This window comes from Heterocephalus glaber, unplaced genomic scaffold, assembly GCF_053883595.1.
Source record: "Heterocephalus glaber isolate CG9 unplaced genomic scaffold, H.glaber_assembly_v1.0 deba00000122, whole genome shotgun sequence".
In the NCBI taxonomy this organism is placed as follows: domain Eukaryota; kingdom Metazoa; phylum Chordata; class Mammalia; order Rodentia; family Bathyergidae; genus Heterocephalus; species Heterocephalus glaber.
In genome coordinates, this window is record NW_028258138.1 from 34,679,692 (window position 1) to 34,698,219 (window position 18,528).

Genomic DNA, 18,528 nt, shown 5'->3' on the forward strand with positions numbered 1-18,528 from the left:
TATCCAAAAGCAACCATAACGTGAGCTCCATTCCATTTATATTATGACACAATTGATATGACCCAATGCTTTCAGAAGCATATCTCAATTATTTTTAAATAGAAATTTTAACAAACATACTCAATTAGAACCCAGTTTTAGTCTATCGCAACCTGACCTAGCAGATGTCATTTTCTGAAGAAGCAAAACCTTCTTTTAAACAATTATAGAACTTGGAAAGATGGTATGCATAGGATGAAGCTATAATACTAAAGCACTAAAGGTGCTCCTGCATAAATGTTTAATGGCTAAGCTGCCTGTGCAGCATATAATTGTAATGAAAACCAGCAGGAAAGTTATGATATGTTACCACTGGGCCATTTAGAAAAGTGTTTAGTAAGTTTATACATTTTATCTTTAAAATTCAAAATTCTAGACTATGACAAATTATTGAATAGAAACCATTTGGTTCACATGTTCATGATTAGTAAGATTAATGTTTTATACCATTAAAGCCCCAAGATATAAAATAAGCATTTCATGGAGTTTCAAGGATTGAATTATGGCTTTGAATTATCTTGCAAAGGAAAGCATATAGAGATGGTGACATTAGTATATTCATTTCTTACACTTACAAGAAAACCTTGTTGAAAATACCTTCTTGGTGCTGAAAGATCCAGATTTCACATTATTAACTGCACTAATTCAATTAATCACTTTCAGAATATGGAAAAAGTCTTCTTTAGAAGGAAATGAGAAACCTACTCACTACCATGTTTGACAATCAAAGATATCATTCACCTGCTTGGGAAGGATGTCAATAGATAATTTAATAATTTAAAGTTCTCCATTGAATTCTCATTTATAATGCACATATTACAAAAATAGGATTACATGATGCTACAAATGCATTCTGAGGGCCAGGAATGCAGCTTGACAGTGCAGTGTCTGTCTGGCAAGCACAAGTCCCTGAGTTTGATTCCCAATACCAATTTAACCCAAAAAACAAAAACAAAAAGAAAAAGCATTCTGCAATGTATTATATATGTGACCATATGTACGTATGTGCATGTGTGTGGACAATGTATATATTTTATATATACATAAATTTAATATTCAACTTCAGACACATACTTAGCTCAAACTTTTAGTGCCGAGGATCAATTGAATTCAGGCACTGTGCTTACTAGGCAAATGGTGTACCACTCAGCTACATTCTTAACCCTTAGTATCACTCTGTAAAACAAAACGTTTAAGTAGAATTGCTCATTCTAAGGCTCTGATATATATATATATATATATATATATATATATATATATATATATATATATAGGAAGTGTGATCAGAATACACAGTGAATGTTTAAAAATTTATTAGAATAAAAGACTCATTGCCATTAATCGGTCTCTCTCACAATACTCCTCTTTCCTTAAACATATTCATCCTGTCATTGTCGCCACTTTCTGAAGCAGTTCTGAAAAGCAATTTTATTTCATGCCTATCTTTATCAGGTGTGATCAAAAACAGTGAATGTTGCTGTCACTGCCATCAAATAAAAACTAGGCCCCTAAATGTCTTATAGTGTGTCCTCATCCATCTTATTCACTGGATATGTCACCATAAGACTTCCTGCTCTTCCCCAAAGTAGAAATGACTATAAGAGGAAAATATTTTGAATTGATTTAGGGCACCAAGACAGTCATGGCAGCATAGCTAAAGACATGAAAGAACACTTCCAGAATTGCTTCAGAAAGTGGCAAGAGTGATGGGATAAGTATGTTTCAAGTGAGGGGGAGTGTTTTGTGGGAGATTAAAGGCAATGTTGAAAAATATTTAAACATTCATTGTATGTTTGATCCCATAGTGTATGAATAAAATTTGTTGTTTTCTGAGTAGAGTCTTAATATATTAGGAAGTTCAAGTAAAATTAACATAAAAAATGAAAAGCTGATTTATAATATAGGATCATTTAGCATAGTAAAGAGCAAGAAAGGTTAGAGTTCAAAGAATTCAACATTGAGAGCAAGATACCAGAAGTTAGATATGTATAGGTAGATGAAATAGAGAAAAGTGAAATGGATATCACTGTCAATAATAGTGGGGAACTATATAAAATATATCTTTGCTGAACCAGATGCGGTGCTTTTAGACCTGAAGAAAGGTATGTAATTAGCATAACCACATTTGGAAATGTCAAAGATTCTGGGAAATTAGAGTAAAACACCAAATTTTAAGATTGCTCTTTCTCTTCCTTTTTTTGAAATAAAAATGATCAATAGGTATATGAAAAAATGCCCCAAATCACTACTCACTAGGGAAATGCAAATCAAAGCCACAATATGATCATTAATTGTGGTATGTCAACTTGACTTGAATAAGAACCACCAAGCAGTTTAGAGTGTCTGTGGGTGATTGCCATGCAACACCAACCAATAGGCTTATAGTTTGGACAGAATAAACTGGAAACAAAGAAGGAACTGTTTCCTTTTTTGGGAGTCACACTAGTGACTCTTCAGGGAGCCTCCAGGACTTCAATTTTCAGTTGCTACTGGATCCTCCAGCTCTTTAGTGTGCACCTAGCCCTTGTGCATTGCTTCAACTCAGATCTGATAGATGGCCATTGTGACACTTCTTCCTTTGCCTCGTAGGCCTGGCCTAAGAAATACCTGATATAATTACAAATATACTTTGTATTGAATTTGTTCCTTAGAGAACACTAATACACACATCATATTAGGAACGCTATGATGAAAAAGAAAAGCTGTAAGAAGTATTGGCTTAGGTGTAGAAAGAGAGAACAACTGTAGGCTGTTGATAGAACATAGATTGGTTACAGCTATTCTAGAAAACAATATGGAGATTTCAAAACAAATTAAAAACTGAGCTACCATAGAACTAAGCAATCTCAATTCTGAACATATACCTCCCAAAACTAATGCACCACCTCATAAAGATATCTGAATGCCCATGTTCATTGAAAAAGTATTCATTATAGGCAAGATATATAAATAATTTCAATGTTCATTAATAAATGAATGGATAAAAAAATTGTGCTGTGTATATACCACAGAATAGTGTTAGGCCTTAAAAACATGATCCTGGCTTTTGCTAAAACATGGACAGTCTACAGGACATTATGAAATGAAATTTTACAAATTAAGTAAACCCAGGGCACAAAAATAAAAATGGTTAATGATCTCAATTTTGTGTGAAATCTAAAAAGAATATCAAATATATATAGAGAGAACAAAACAGTGGTTACCAGTAGCAGAGTGGCAAAGGGTGTGGGAGAAGAAATGAGAAGTAGGTTAAAGGATGAGAAATATGGATGAACATGTCCAAAGATTTAAGGTACAACAGGAGGTGTATAGCTAAAAGTGATGTGCTAAATTCAGAATTATTGCAGCTTCTACCACAGGGGGCAGAATTGGGTCACTATGTGAGATGATGGATATGTTAATTTGCTTCTCTATGCTAACCATTTTGCTATACATACATCTTATTACATTATGTTATATACCTTAAATGTATACAGTAAAATTTATTTTTAAAACTTTTGAATTATACATTTATAGTTTAAAATTTAGTATTTACATTATCCCTTGCTTAGTTTTCACAAGAAGTAAACTGCTTGAATAATGTCTAGTTGAAATGGAAAATCTTTGTCTTTTTGAGAGCCTGGTCGTTCCTATCTATCTCTCTTATCTATCTATCTATCTATCTATCTATCTATCTATCTATCTATCTACCAAACAATCAGATGAAGAATAAATCCATCTTTTCATTCCTCTGGCACTTATTTCAGCCTTCTCTTCAAGGACAGATCACTTATTGCTGCCATATTTTTATATTTTAAAATATTGTACTGAATGCAGATTATGTACGAAGAATCACATGCTTAAAAATTTTAGCCTAGAAGTGTTATGCTTTAGCATAGTCTGTTAACCATAGTTGTTGAAGGTTAGTGAACATCAGTTCCAGTCTAATCCTATTTCATTTCTCTTCTTTAGTTACTTACACTACAAATTTATGAGGAGAAAGAAGAAGGGAATATGATTGTTTGCCTCTGTTATGTGCTATAAAAAATTTTGTGTAAAAGTAGTTTTTCAATATTCATTTGAGTTTGGTTAACTGCCTGTTGACAAAATCAGCAGAGGAATTTAACAATAGAGATATTCTGAATTCCTACTTATTCCTCTTGCTTATATTATTCAAAAGTTTAAAATCTTTAAACACTTATCTCCTGCACTCTTCCTAATTTTATCATTCTGGTACCATCTTAACAAACAGGAAGAAAAAGTCATATACCAACAATGGTGAAACTATTCTATTACAAGTGTGCAATTAAAAGGCGGACTGGTATGTTCTAGGGACTTTTAAATCCATGTTTTAGCTTTTCGATTTGCTGGTTGCTGTTTTATTACATGTATTTAAAAGAAATTCTACTATTAATCTACTGCAGGATAATTCATTGATGAATTATAGATGTTGAACAGCTAATTATATTAAACACTGTTGTGTCAAGAAAAAATTTCCAGATGCTCACAATTATTCATTAAAATAATTTGTGAAATTACTTTCCTGATATATGTGTGTATACATGTACATACATATTATTTAATATAACTAAACTTCTTATTCTTTAAAACATTTACCTCCATGTTTTCCCACCCTAATTATAATCTGGCAAAACTTCTCCCTCTTTTTAGTTGTTTAATTCAACTAAATAGTTTTCTGGATTGACAATGAGTATTTGAAAGTATAAACGATGAGGAAGAAGTTTCATAGTCAGCATTTGATATGATAGTCCTTTAAATCTGTAGCATGTCCCAGATGCCTAAAAAAGGTGTGCGTTTTAAAACACTGAGGTACATTCTATTGAGCTGCTCTGTGGACTGAGTTCTGAAGTGTCTGGGAGCAGGATATGGGTGCAGAAATAGAGATGGGGGTACGATAACCATAGGAATTAAAGTCTTCCACATGTTGAAAGAAAGCTTAATGAGTTGTCATTTTACATATTTTGTAAATTTGTCCAATCAGGTATTTTCTTAGTAAGGAAAACTCTTCCGATTTTGAATAGAAGAGAAGATGTCAGTTTATAGGCCAACAATAGATCTCCAAAGTTGTATCTTCTTGAAAAGCCAATTTATATTGTGACTTCTATGTAACACAATTTGAGTTAGGCTGAGAAAGTGAATAATGAAAAATTCAAGAAATCAACTCTAAATGATTATAGAAACAATCATATCCCTAAACATCCACCATTTCCCTTTCCTTTCGGAAATGACTACTTGCCAAGAGCCTTTTCTTGTCCCATTCTCTCTAGAGATCTCCATAAAATTATTTTTTCCTGAAAAGCTCACAGTACACTCTCACTTCCAAGAGTCATGCAGAGATTTTATATATTTACGGTTGTGTAAAATTCTCTTCTGCATTGAACTTTAATGTCTGAAATCTGGAGCTCAGAGAAGTTAAAATACCACCCATCACTCTTGGGAACACAAAGGAGGCTCGAAGGGGGTTAAAGTCAAACACTAGGACTAAGACTACTATCAATAATCCTACATCTAGGGATATATAAATTGAAGTTTAGCCTTCCTGTTTAGCTCTTGAGGGGAAGGTTTCTTCGTGCTACCACATGGGGGACATAGGCTAAGACAGTGACTGAAATGGAATCCACTGCATCAAATAACTTGTGAGCGGATAGAATTTAAAATTGGACTTTCTTATTCCCCAATGTTTGCTTCAGAGATTTATGAAGGGGGAGGCAGATGTCTTTTAAATAAAAAATGTGACTCAGCTGTAAAACATGGAATGGAAGGAATACAGAGCTTCATTGTTCATTTTTTTAAAAGGAGGTATAGGAGCCTGTGTAATACAAGCAGTTTTCTCAGTTATCAGAAATTAGCTTTCATATAACAAATATCATGACTTATCTGGTTTTAGCTTTTAAAAAATTTTAATGAAAGGGTTGAAGTAAGTTCATATGAAGAATAATCACTGCCATTCTAGAAATCCTTTTATTCAATAAGGCTTCTTTAACAATAACTCTTTTTTATTGAGAACAGGGTATTGAATCCAGGGCCTTCACACTGAGCTACAGTCCCCAGCCCTTTTATGTATTTATTTGTTGTTTATTTATTTAAGTTTGAAATAGGGTCTTGCTAAGTCACTAAATTGCCCAAGTTGAGTGAGCTCAAACTTGTAATTCTCCTGCTTCAGTTTTCCAGACTGCTGGGATGATAGGTAAAAATAACATTTTTAAAGAAATATAAATGAGAAAATAAATTATCTCCAAAAGAATTTTTTTGGGGGTAAATAATGTCTGTTTGTAATTTGACAAGTGGACAAATGTTTACACAATGTCCTACCTATTATGTCCCACTTAAAACTTTGTAGCACAAATTTCATTTAATAATTTGAAAACATTTTAGTTTGTTTACCTGATTTTCTCAAACTGCATTATGTTAGAGGGGAAAAAATAGAGCAGCCAACCTCATTAGAAACAGATACCATTCTGCTGCAGTGTAGCAGATTTGAACATTCTATTTTCAGTATGTATTAGAGTTTCCTTTCTTTGGTTTTTCCATCAAAATCATACACTAAAATCCAATATTCTCTTTTCAAATAAAGCAAATTCCCTGTTGTCTTGCAGAAAGTTATCCTCAGCCACCTTGAATTTAAAGAGGAAAACTCCAACAACAGTCAACAAATAAGAATCACACTGGTTACTTAAACATTCTCTCTTGGGTATTGTCCAAGAGACCCTAGGGACCTGGGGAACTAGAGTATTTTAAGAGAAACAAAAACATACTTCAAAGAAAAAGGTATTGAATTTCTTTCTGAATGTTTTTATGTCTAGGCTCTGTTGAACTAGGGAGTAAGGATTTTAACAGCCTGTGTCTTCTTTTCATTGTGGATCTTGCCTGTGCAGCCATCAAATAATAAGAATTACAGAAACATTGGGTATTCTATTTGATTCTAAAAAGAAAAAAAAATCAGAATGTGAAAAATATAAAAGTACATGGCCAACAGGGAAAACTCTTGGCTGAAAATTAAGTTCCCAGCAAGAAGTACTGGTGGAATCCAGGTCCAAAGACAAACAGGTATTTTAGGTTGTTTAACTTATTTTGGAGCATTAGCAGCAAATTTTTAAATACATACTACGTATTGTGTGACCATTGAGGAAAAACTTGAAGACTTTATTCTTGATTTGGAAGAACACAGATTACATTGATTCAGGTGAGGATGACAAATGTCCTTGAGTAAAATTCAGAGGTATTCTAGTACATTAATTTCAGAAGGAATAAGAGTTCTGTAGTCATAAAAATAATTGCCTTTGGTAATAATTTTATCATATTACACAATAGCACATTTGTTGTAGAAAACCTAAAAAGAAAAATAGAATGCAGACACAGTTAACCATTGTGAACATTTTTTGCATGTTTTATTTCACCTTTATTTCTCTGTATGAATGAAATATTAAACTGTTGCTGACTCCATCTTTTCTTATCATTCTTCCAGTTCTACTGTTTAAGCATCAGAGTTAACTTTTAATACCTCCTTCCTTGAGTGTGAGATTATGTACATCCTGAAAAATGCTGTGTTAACAAATGTGCAAAGTGGATTTTGAAATGTTGTATAATACTGAGAACAAACCTTTTATTTGAAAGTATTAAGTTTTGATGTGACAAAATAAGAATTCTAGGTTCAAAAGGCCACAATCTGGAAGACTTAAAGTGAGGGTTTATAGCATGAACTACAGAGTGATTCTCTTAAGAATCTTTCCCTTCCAAAATGAAATAACTGCAACCAATTTTTGGTAGAGGATGAGACTTCAGAGTGCTGTGCAAGGGTAAAACCAAAGTTGTTGCTGCTCCCTTCCAGCATTAAAAGTCTAAGTGTGAGGAGTACAAGACCTTGAACCAAAAGCTTTCCAGTGTCAAATCATAGAAATCGAAAGGTTATGAAGTTTTCACATATAATCCAGTATCCAAGCATTACATGAACCATGGAAAGAGAAGTGTTTACATAGAAATGCTTGAGTACTCCAGGATGCTACAGGACAAACAGCAGAGACTCCCTAAATTTCAGAGTAGAAAAGAATTTAAATAAGTTAAGAAGATCAGAAAACATGAAAAAAGACAGGAATTCTTACTAGGCAGATTCAGAGCACAAGGGTTTGTCTAGTGAGAAGGCATAATGAGATCATGAGCATAAGACAGGAGATACAGTGGCTACCAGCACACCTTACCAGGGTATGCAAGTTGGTAAGACAGAGGAGATAGTGTGGCAAGTACTTATCTTCAAGAAAGATCTGAAACAGAGACATTAAGAAAGACTCCCTGGGAACTGAGATCATCTTAGGATAGAAAAACAGAAAGAGAATGAAGAGAAAGGGAATTTTAATTTAACTGAAATAATAACTCATACATCAGTAAGTCATTGTCTATTTGAATTGGAATTATTTTTTCTTTGCTTCTTACTTGAAATTGGGGATTATGAAAAAAATTGCTTTACATTTTAATCAAATGAAAAATTATGGCAGTCCTATACCTTCATTTATTTACTTAGTCTCTATTGCTATATATTTAAATTATTTTTCTATTTTAACTAATTTACTACAAACATCTCTTACATATATCTTAGTAAGTCTCACTGATTATAATTATAAATTTTTAGTAGCATAAATATTGGCTCAAGAAAATTCGTTATTAATTTAAGTTCCTCTTCAGAAGGAACATATCAATTTATTCTCCAATTATCATTGCCTGTGAGTTTCTGTGTGCCTTATCTTGACTAATTCAGAATAGTAGCAATTTAAATTACTTAAAAATTTGAAAGGCCAAGATATTTCAATTTCAATTTTATTTCTTTGATTGCCAGAATATTTCAAAGCTTCAAAAGTCAGTGAAATTTTTTCTACAGTTTTTTGAAGTAAAACAAAAATATTCTACATGGAAAAATTTGCTTTGCTACTCAGATTAGCACTGTTCATGTGTCTGAATCTGTTTCCTAAACATGCCAGGAAAGGCCTATGTTCAGAAATAAGTTGGCTCTAAGACCATGTGAATCTACATTCAAATGTTTCCATGATAAAGGAGAAGAAAAGTTAAGAAATATTAACATGGCAAAAATTTTAATTTGCCGCATTAAAGTTTTAGTTGCCTGAGAGAAGCAAGGAGGATACTTTAGTATTATGTGTCTATCTGGGTGGGATCATCATTGTTCTGAAGATTTTCTTTTCTGGTATTTTTTTCAGCAGAATGAAGTCAGTCAGAGTACTTCCTGCCTTTTCTGACATTTTTAGATACAGGGAAAAATTTAGTGCACATACTCAATCTGTTCCTTGAATCACAAGTCAATATATATATATATATATATATATATATATATATATATAGCTTTTTCTTTCAGATGTTTTTATAGTTTTTATTCCCAATATCAATGCATAAGAATGTTACTTCACTACCACATTCGTATATTCTGTTATACAATACAGTATGCAAAAATTTATGTCATTATTGTGTAAACTGTCATTTCATTGAAAGGTGATTAATATCTCATACAATTGTAATGATTTATTTTCTTTTTACAGTTGTTAATGTTTGAAAAGTGTATAATACATTACTCCAATACTAGTAGCTTAAAACATAAAAAAATATTATCACAGAGATTTTCTCTAAGTATGGAATTCAATAGTAGCTCATTTGGGTGTTCTTGGTCAGAATTTCTCATGAAGTATGATTCAGATTGTGTCTGGGGTTTCGGTCTGTTGACTGCTTTACTGAGCCTGGGAAATCCACTCCTGATATAGCTCATTCATGTGATTGTTGACAGGTATCATCAATTCCTTAGTCACTATTGGCAGGGAGACTTAGTTTCTTTCCATGTAACCTTATTTGGTTGGCTTTGTTAAGTGTCCTTACAATATGACTTGCTACAGAGAAATTAGTTCATCGTGGCAAGATAAAAGCTTCGATATCTGTTTTGACCTAGCTCCAACTCTCACACTCTATCATTTATACAATATCTTGCAGGAAATACAAGTCAGTCCTATTTAGTGTGGAAGAGGACTGTGTAGAAAGATGCCAAAGTTATTATCTTGACCTCACCCACATAGACATCAGTCTTGCCCCATTTACATTTATGCCCCACTTTGGGATGTACTCATGAAGCAGGATTTAAAGAAAAACAAGTTTTTCCCAGCCTTGAGTAGTCCCCTTCCCCTCAAATCACCCACCCTCGCCTGTAGCTATAATTCCTTATTCTGATGCAGATAAAATTAGTAACTATGACCTGTAAACAAAATTTGTGTTATCTTATTCTCACAAGATTCACAAGGCTCTGTCTTCTTTCAAGGATAAATTACAAAACTGTCTGCTCTTTTCTTGTTTCTGTAAACTTACTTGCTTGCTACATTACTAGAAAGACCAACCTGTTTGACCAAATGTATAAAAAGTGGAACATTTCTTTTTTCAAGGCTCTTCCTTTGGACATCAGACCATTGAGACAGTGTTCACCTAAAACCTACAATAAAATTCTTTTCTTTCCCAGTGGTCTCTCCTGTCTCTTAAATCCTGCAGCATTTTTGGTGACCATGAAGAGTTTGGAAATGACAGATTTGTTGTCTCTTTTGCCTGAAGTCCTGGGTGGACATTGAGCTTTGGGAGTCCTGTGACCTCATGCACCACTGGGTGATACTTTGGCTTAGAAAGGAACCAGCCCTCCCACAGTTGGGTGACCCCCCACCCCAGCACAATGGAACCTGAGGGGATTCAGGATGATTCTGGAACAACAGTGTGCTACAGGACCATGGTAAGGTTTTGGGGCTCAAGGGAAAGCCCATCCTGTTAGGATACAAGGGCAGATTGATAAGTAATCTGACTCAGGGGGAGTCAAATGAAACCTATTACACCTAGTAGAATTTGAGAGAGGACTGCAATGAGTGTGGCTCACAAACAACTCATAAGAAAGGCCCACAGTGAGACTGGCTTGCAAAGGGGTGTGCCGAGTAGTGACACAGTAGTGACTCCCCACTTCAGACTGAGGGGGAGTCAGATGAAATCTACACCTAGGTTGGAAAAAATTGCAATGGGGAATTGCATGAATACATGTGAATAAATAGAATGAAAAAACTGGAAAAGTGCCATAGAGCACTTGTCTCATAGAGTGAGACAGTCTGAGGGGTACTCTCAGCTTTGGGAGCCCCAAGGCCAGTGCTTGGTTGATGTCACCAGCCTGACACTTTCTGCAGGAACCTAAAAGCAAGAGGAACTCTAGCCTGTGGCTAAATGGTCAAAATTGAGGAGCTATGAACTCATCCTGCCAGCCATAAGGAGGTTTTACAGGAGGACTCAAATTATAAATTTTAGCTAATTGATAAATATACTTTTAGCTTCTAATTTGATTGGTGTTTTTGATTAACTGGTGTGATTAAAACATTTCTTGTGTACTACAAATTCTTAAATTGTAATTACAGGGTTAACTTGCTCTTTTCTCTGCTCTCTATTGGTTTAAAATAAGAACACTGATTTAAGATTATTTAGTGGTCTGTTGGCAGCCAGTCAATTTGAAATGAAAATTCTGAAAACAAAGAAAAAATGGGGGAAAAAAGGACACTTTAAAATTTAGGCCAGGGGGCTGGGTATTTAGCTTAGTGGTTTCACCGCCTGCTGCGCAAGTGCAAGGACCTGAGTTCGATCCCTGGTACCAAAAAATAAATAAATAAATAAATAAAATAAAATTTAGGCCAGGAATTTAGCTCAGTGGTGATGCTGCCGGCCTTGGGAGCATGAGGTCCCAAGCTCGATCCCAGGTACCAAAAATAATAAAATAATAAAATAAAATAAATCCAAGCAGCTATAACCAAGTTTGTTATAGAAGATTTATAGTGAGATAAAAATATTAAGAAGACTATAAGAGATATACTTTTTATATGAGTGAATTTTGTTATGTTTTACATGACAAAAACTGTATGTTTTAGCAGGACAAAATAAAAGTCTTGTCCTGCTAGAGAGGTAAGAGAGATGATGATAGGACTGTAAAGCTTGTGAAAGTAGTTTATGAAAAGAAGTATGTATGGTTGCTTGTTAATTACAGGGAGCTCAGATTGTTCCTGAAATGAAAGTGTTTGAGAGAATGATTTGCATCACAACGGAGTAGATATAGAATAAAAGGCTTCAAAACCCACCCCATTAGAAGGTATGTTAAAGAACTTTAAAAGAGACTATACAGGGGACTATGGAATAAATTTGATCCCCCAGAGGTTGAGAACTCTTTATGAAATATATTGGTCTTCCTTTGATGTTGGATAGGTGGCCAAGGGGATGGTTGACAGGGGCACAATTGGACATGTACATAGGGTGATAACTGAAGACAAAGAAGAACCAAGGCATCTGAATAAATTTCCCTACATTGATTCATGGTTAAATATATGCTCATAGCCCAGGCCAAGCCTAAGGCAAAAGAGAGAGAAAAATCAGCTTTACTAGGAGGCTCAGCAACAAAATTATAGCAAAGTGAGAGGCCAACTAGAGGCTAAAAAAAAGGACAATCTGTCAGCAGCAGTGCTCATGGGGAAAAAAGACAGAGATCACTAATGGGCAAAAGCAATGTGGGCAGAAAAAGGAGCCAAACGGAGCCAAGATCTGCCAGTTGACCTAAGCTATATTGGGATCAGTGTACACGATGTAAAACGTATGGTCACTAGAAAAATGAGTGCACAGAAAATGATTTCAGAGATGATAAAAATTAAAACTAGGAGGTGGCCTGAAAAAGGCTATTGCCCCCAGAAGGAACCAGACATTCATTTCATTGAACTGGCAAGAACTGAAAGTTATGAGAACTAGTAAGACCAGGCTCCATCTCCTCAGGCCCTCAAAAGGCCATATCCTCAATGAAAGCAGGCAACCAATTGATGGATTTTCTGATCAATAATGGAGCTGAACATTCAGTAATGACATAGGCCCCATTGGGCCCTTCTCCAAAAATCATGTGACTATTGTTAGAGCCACTGTGATCCCCCCCAAAAGAGGCCATTTTTTTTCTGGTCTAAGAAGTGTGTCCTAGGAGGAAAAGATGTCCAACATGAGTTCTTTTGTCTTCCAAACTGCCCAGTTCCCCTGCTAGGAAGAGATTTACTCCACAAGTTACAGGCCCAAATTGCCTTTGGGCCACAGAAAAAGATGATTTTTAAGTTTAACTTATTCAGAGGCCATAATATTGACCCTTACTATCCCACAGGCAGAGAAATGGAGACTGTATTTAGATAAGCCATCAGAACCAGGAACACCAAGCTGAAGATAAACCACTTGGGCTGGTTATAAATCAAAAACTGGTGATTATGGAACTAAAATCACAATTCTGGTTCAAATCCATCAACAACTCCTCCCCCAGGTGGCTATACAAGGTATTCAAGGACATTTAAAGGAGCTTTTAGAACATACAATCTTGACATATTGATGGGACTCATTCCAGCAAATGAGGCCTTGTTTACTTGTTTGAACTTGAAAAATGACTTTTTATGTCTCCACATTGCACAGTTAGCCCACCTTTGCATTTCAATGGGAGGATCGTGTCATGAGCATTAAAAAAAACACACACAAAAAACCCCAGCTAACCTGGATTAGACTTCCTCAAGGGTTCAAAAACTCCCCTACAATCTTTGAGAAGCATTGATCACTGACCTCAAAGCTTTCATTATACCAGAGAACAATTGCATGCTGTTGTAGTATGTAGATGACCTCCTTTGAGCAACTCCTGAGAGGACTCCTTTCAGGGAACCTCCTTCATTTCCTTTGGTGGCCTAGATAAAAGGTATCCAAAAAAAAATTTACTGACAAGGAGTCAAACATCTAAGCTTCATAGTGCCCAGGGGAAATGCCAAATAGACATAGGACAAAAACAGGCTGTTTGTGCACTCCCAACTCCAACCACCCAGCTCCAAATAAGGGAGTTTCTGAGGACAACAAAATTCTGCCATATCTGGATCCCAAATTTCTCACTTATGGGTAAGCCCTTATATAAAGCCACAAAAGGGTAGGGGGAAGCTCCTCCTCTGAAAAATGAACCAAGAGAGAGTATTTAAACAAATGAAAAAAGCACTAAGGGCCCAGCCTTAGGGCTGCCAAATATAACTAAGCCTTTCTTCCTATATGTCCATGAAAAAGGGAATGATTGTAGGAGTCTTAACCCAGATCATGGGATTCTGACATTGTTTGGTGACATACTTGTCAAAACAGTTAAATTATGTGGCTCTGGGATGGCCTCCAAGATTCAGGGTACTTTCTACCACCACCCTGCTGATGCAGGAAGCTGACAAGCTGACCTTGGAACAGCATCTGAACATTTGAGTTCTCACTCTATTATAACCTTAATGGACCAGAGAGGGCACCATTGGTTGTCAAATCCAAGGATGACTCGGTATCAAGGCTCCTATGTAAAAATCCCCATATAACTCTAGAGACAATGAACACTCTTAAACCAGCTCCCTTGGTCACAATCAAACCTGGTGCTCTCCTTCATGACTATGTGGAAATCACGGATGAAGTATTCTCAAGCCAGGGAGATATCACAGATTTCCTTCTCAGAGACTCAGATGTTAAATATTTCACAGATGGAAATAGTTTTATACTGGAAAGCATCCAATGGGGAGGATGTGCAGTAGTCACACTGGACTCTGTGGTAGAGGCCCAGCCTTTGTCTAATGGAACTTCAGCCCAGAAGGCAGAGCTAATAACCTTGACAAGGGCTCTTTGGTCAGCAAAAGAGAAGAAAGCTAACATCTCTACTGATTCCAAATGTGCCTTTACAACATTACATGTACATGGGATTGAAATAGAAAAAAAGGCCTCTTAACTGCTAGAGGAAAAAAAGATAAAGTATAAAGAAAAAAATTTATAGCTACTAGATGTTGTATGGGCCCCAGAGAAAATGACCATTATGCTCTGCAGGGGGCACCAGAGGACTGGAACATGGGGGCCAGAAAAAAAAAACAAAGGAAAGACAGAAAAACAAAATGTGCTGCTATGATGACCCACAACCCAAAGAAAGGCCCTAGCCATACTGCTCATTCTGGAGCCTCCTCTGGTGTAGATCCCAAATTACTCTTCAAATAAAAAGCCTGGTTTGACTGAGAATCTAAAAATTATATCAAGGGAGGATGATGGAAATTCTCTGATGGGAGACTGGCCATCTCTGAAATGATGACCCCCAGGTTTATGAAACAACTCCATAAAGGGACTCACATGGAAAAAGTAGCACTAGAGATATTGCTAGCCATCATTTCTATGTGCTGCAGCTCACTGCTATCACCTGAGGTATTTGTGACCAAGGTTTAACCTGCTCAAAATAATGCTTAAAACAATCCAACACAAGGGCCTACTTGCCTCTAGGTATTCAAGATATGGGTACTACTCCTTGTGAAAGCTTGGTTATGGACTTCACTGACCTGGCTTAGGCAGGAGGATATTGATATATGTTGGTGCTCATCTGTACCTTTTGAGGATGGGTTGAAGGTTTCCCTACCTGAACAGAAGAGCCATAAGAGGTGACAAAATGCTGTTAAGAGATATCATCCCAAAATTTGGACTATCCTTAATCTTAGGATCAGACAATGGACCAGCATTTGTAGCTGAGATAGCCCAAGAGCCCACACAGATGTTAAAAATAAAATGGAAGCTTCACATGGCTTACTGGCCACAGAGGTCAGGAAAAATGGAGTGCATGCTTAAAAAGTATTGCCAAAAAATGCACTTGAAATGGGATCAAGTCCTGGCCATGGTCCTCTTCCAAGTCAGGTACAACCTCACCAAACCAGGTATTTCCCTTTATGAGATTTTGTTTGGCCAGCCACCCCCAATTATAAGCCAAATGAAGGATAATCTTTATGAACTAAGGTCAGATACAGGCTTTAAAAATAGCCATAGAAGACATCCATAGGCCTAACAGACCCAATATACCCCTTCAAGCCCAGGGACTTTGTTTGGGTCCAGAAATAAAATCCAACAACACTAGGGCCCATATGGAATGGGCATCATACATGATGCTGTCTACCCTCACAGCTGTTAAAATTTCGGGAACTGTACCTTAGATCCACCACAGTTGGTTAAAGCCAGTAGCCCAAGACAAGTGGACAGGTCAGCAGGATCCAGACCACCTGAACTGGCTAATCCTACAAGATCAGGCTGCCTTCAGAAATGACAGCCCTGCTCTAGTCACCCCCAAAGCTGACTAGTCTACACATAGCTGAAGCCATTATGACCTATAGTTTTTATGTGGCCTAATTAAAACATCAAAAGTCTTTTCATGGATATTAATTATAATATATATATGAGAAAAATGTTAACAATTACCTAGTCATGCTTGAAGAAGATTGAGAAATCTTATTTCACATCAAGCCTTTTTATAGATCTAACACATTATAGCAATAGATCTGTGGATAGAGATCTATATCAATTAGAATATAAAACTCTGAAACATATTGGATCAATTAAAAATGAGGTGCAAAACTTTAAAACTTAGGAAGAATTAGGAAAATATCTTTCTCCTTAAAGGACATTATAAAAGACAATAACCAGACACATTTGATAAATCTGATTCAATTAAAATTAAAAATGTCTGATTTGTCATTATAAGGAAGTAAAAAGACAAGCCATATGTGAAGAGAAAATATAGGCATATAAAAAACTGATAATAGGGCAGGGGATTTATCTCAAGTGATTCTTCTGTCTGTCTCACAAGTGCAAGGACCTGAATTTTATCCCCAGTAACAAACAAACAAACAAACAAACAAAAAACCCTGGTAATATAATATACGAAAGTTGTTAAATCTCTATGAAAAAATACTAAATATAGTAGTCCACCTTACTTGTGAGGAATACCTCCAAAACCCTCAGTGAAAGCCACAAATCGTAATAGTACTGTGCTTTGTGCTTACTATCTTTTTCCTATATATACATATCTATGATGAAGTTTAGTTTGGAAATGAGACATAGTAAGAGGCTAATAACTAATAATAAAATAGAATGATTATAGCAACATATAATAAATTTGCCAGTATCACCATTCTTGTGCTTTGGAAAATTATTAAATCAAATAAATTTACTTGAAGAAAAGCAATGCAATATGATGACAGTTAATGGATGACAGAGATAACTCATAACAAATGAATTTGGTAATATACACAGGATAAATGTGCTACACAAAAGGACATGTTGCAACCTGGGCAAGATGGAGTGGGTAATCAACAAATCATTGCTTTATTCAAATTGAGCCCAAATGAAAACCTTTGAATTGTTTATTTCTGGAATTTTCCATTGAGTATTTTCGTATAATAATTGATAACACTGAAATTGAAGTTGCAGAGTTCAAAATCACAGTTAAGGGAGGACTAATGTAGGATAATAGGAAAAAGACATAAATGGGTATGAGAAAAATTTGCTATGTTGGTCCTCAATATCACCTCTGCCTGCTTGTGAGCAAATACTTTTGTAATTCCTTCACCTTGAGTGTGGGTGGGACCAATTTCATGGTTCTAACTGATGGAATATGGCAATAGTGATTGAATGTTACTTCAAGGAAAATGATACATTACACATGACTGTTTCTTTAGTGGAATTGTGCTAGAGACTTTTCTTCCATGATTTACAAAGTAAGCTACTATTTTGAGAAAGTCTTCATGGCAAAGAACTATTGAGAAAATGTAGGCTAACCTCTAGAAACTAAGAGTCTCTTCCATCTGACAGTTGTCAAGAACCACAAGCCTTTTTTTATGGCTAAACAAAATAATGTCTGTCAACAATCTGCAAGAGTTTAGAAATGGATTTTCTCCAGTTAAATATCCAGGTGAAAATACAGCCTATCCATCAACTTCATTATAGCCTTGTAAGGCTCAAGGTAGGGGACCCAATTATGCCATAGCTAGACACCCAATTCATAGAAACTCTGAGATAATAATTGAACTAGTGTTTTAAACTGTGTACTAAGTTTGTGGTGTGTTATTTCATAGTAATGGATAATTAACAGAATGTGTAGTTCATATCACTGGAAAGGCATGACCAAGACAAATATACTACTTGATTTCAGTGATCATCAGGAAAATACAAATCAATGCCAAATTAGATGTCATTTGTTTATCTAATATGTTGGGGAAATTTTCAAATCTGAAAATAATAACTAATATATTGGCAGATAAAGCAAAATTGATTACATTATTTTGCAAGTATGAATTGCTTCAAACATTTGGCAAAACAGCTTGGAATTATTGTGTTAAGGTGAGGAGTGAAAATGCTTCTAGAGAAGGAGAATTCAGATACTAGAACAAGGAAGGAATAAACAAGAAAACAAAAATTCATGCTAATATTCTCATTTTCATACTGGGTAGAATTGATGACACATTCGTTTTGTTGGTAGGATTTGTAAATTTCACAGAAATACTTTTCTGAGTGTTTTGTATATTGTGTGATAAAAAAGTAATGAAAAAATAATAAAAAGAAAGATTTGAAACTATTTTTAAAGTTTGAAAAGAAATATATCAAAAGACAAAT

At 35.3% G+C, this 18,528-nt stretch overlaps 1 long non-coding RNA gene across 4 annotated transcripts in view; it reads left to right on the forward strand.

Annotated features, from left to right (window-relative positions):
• Window positions 1–18,528, forward strand: part of LOC147830395 (uncharacterized) — a 42,818-nt gene that overhangs the window by 13,940 nt on the left and 10,350 nt on the right. The gene's annotated exons all lie outside the window — the stretch shown is intronic.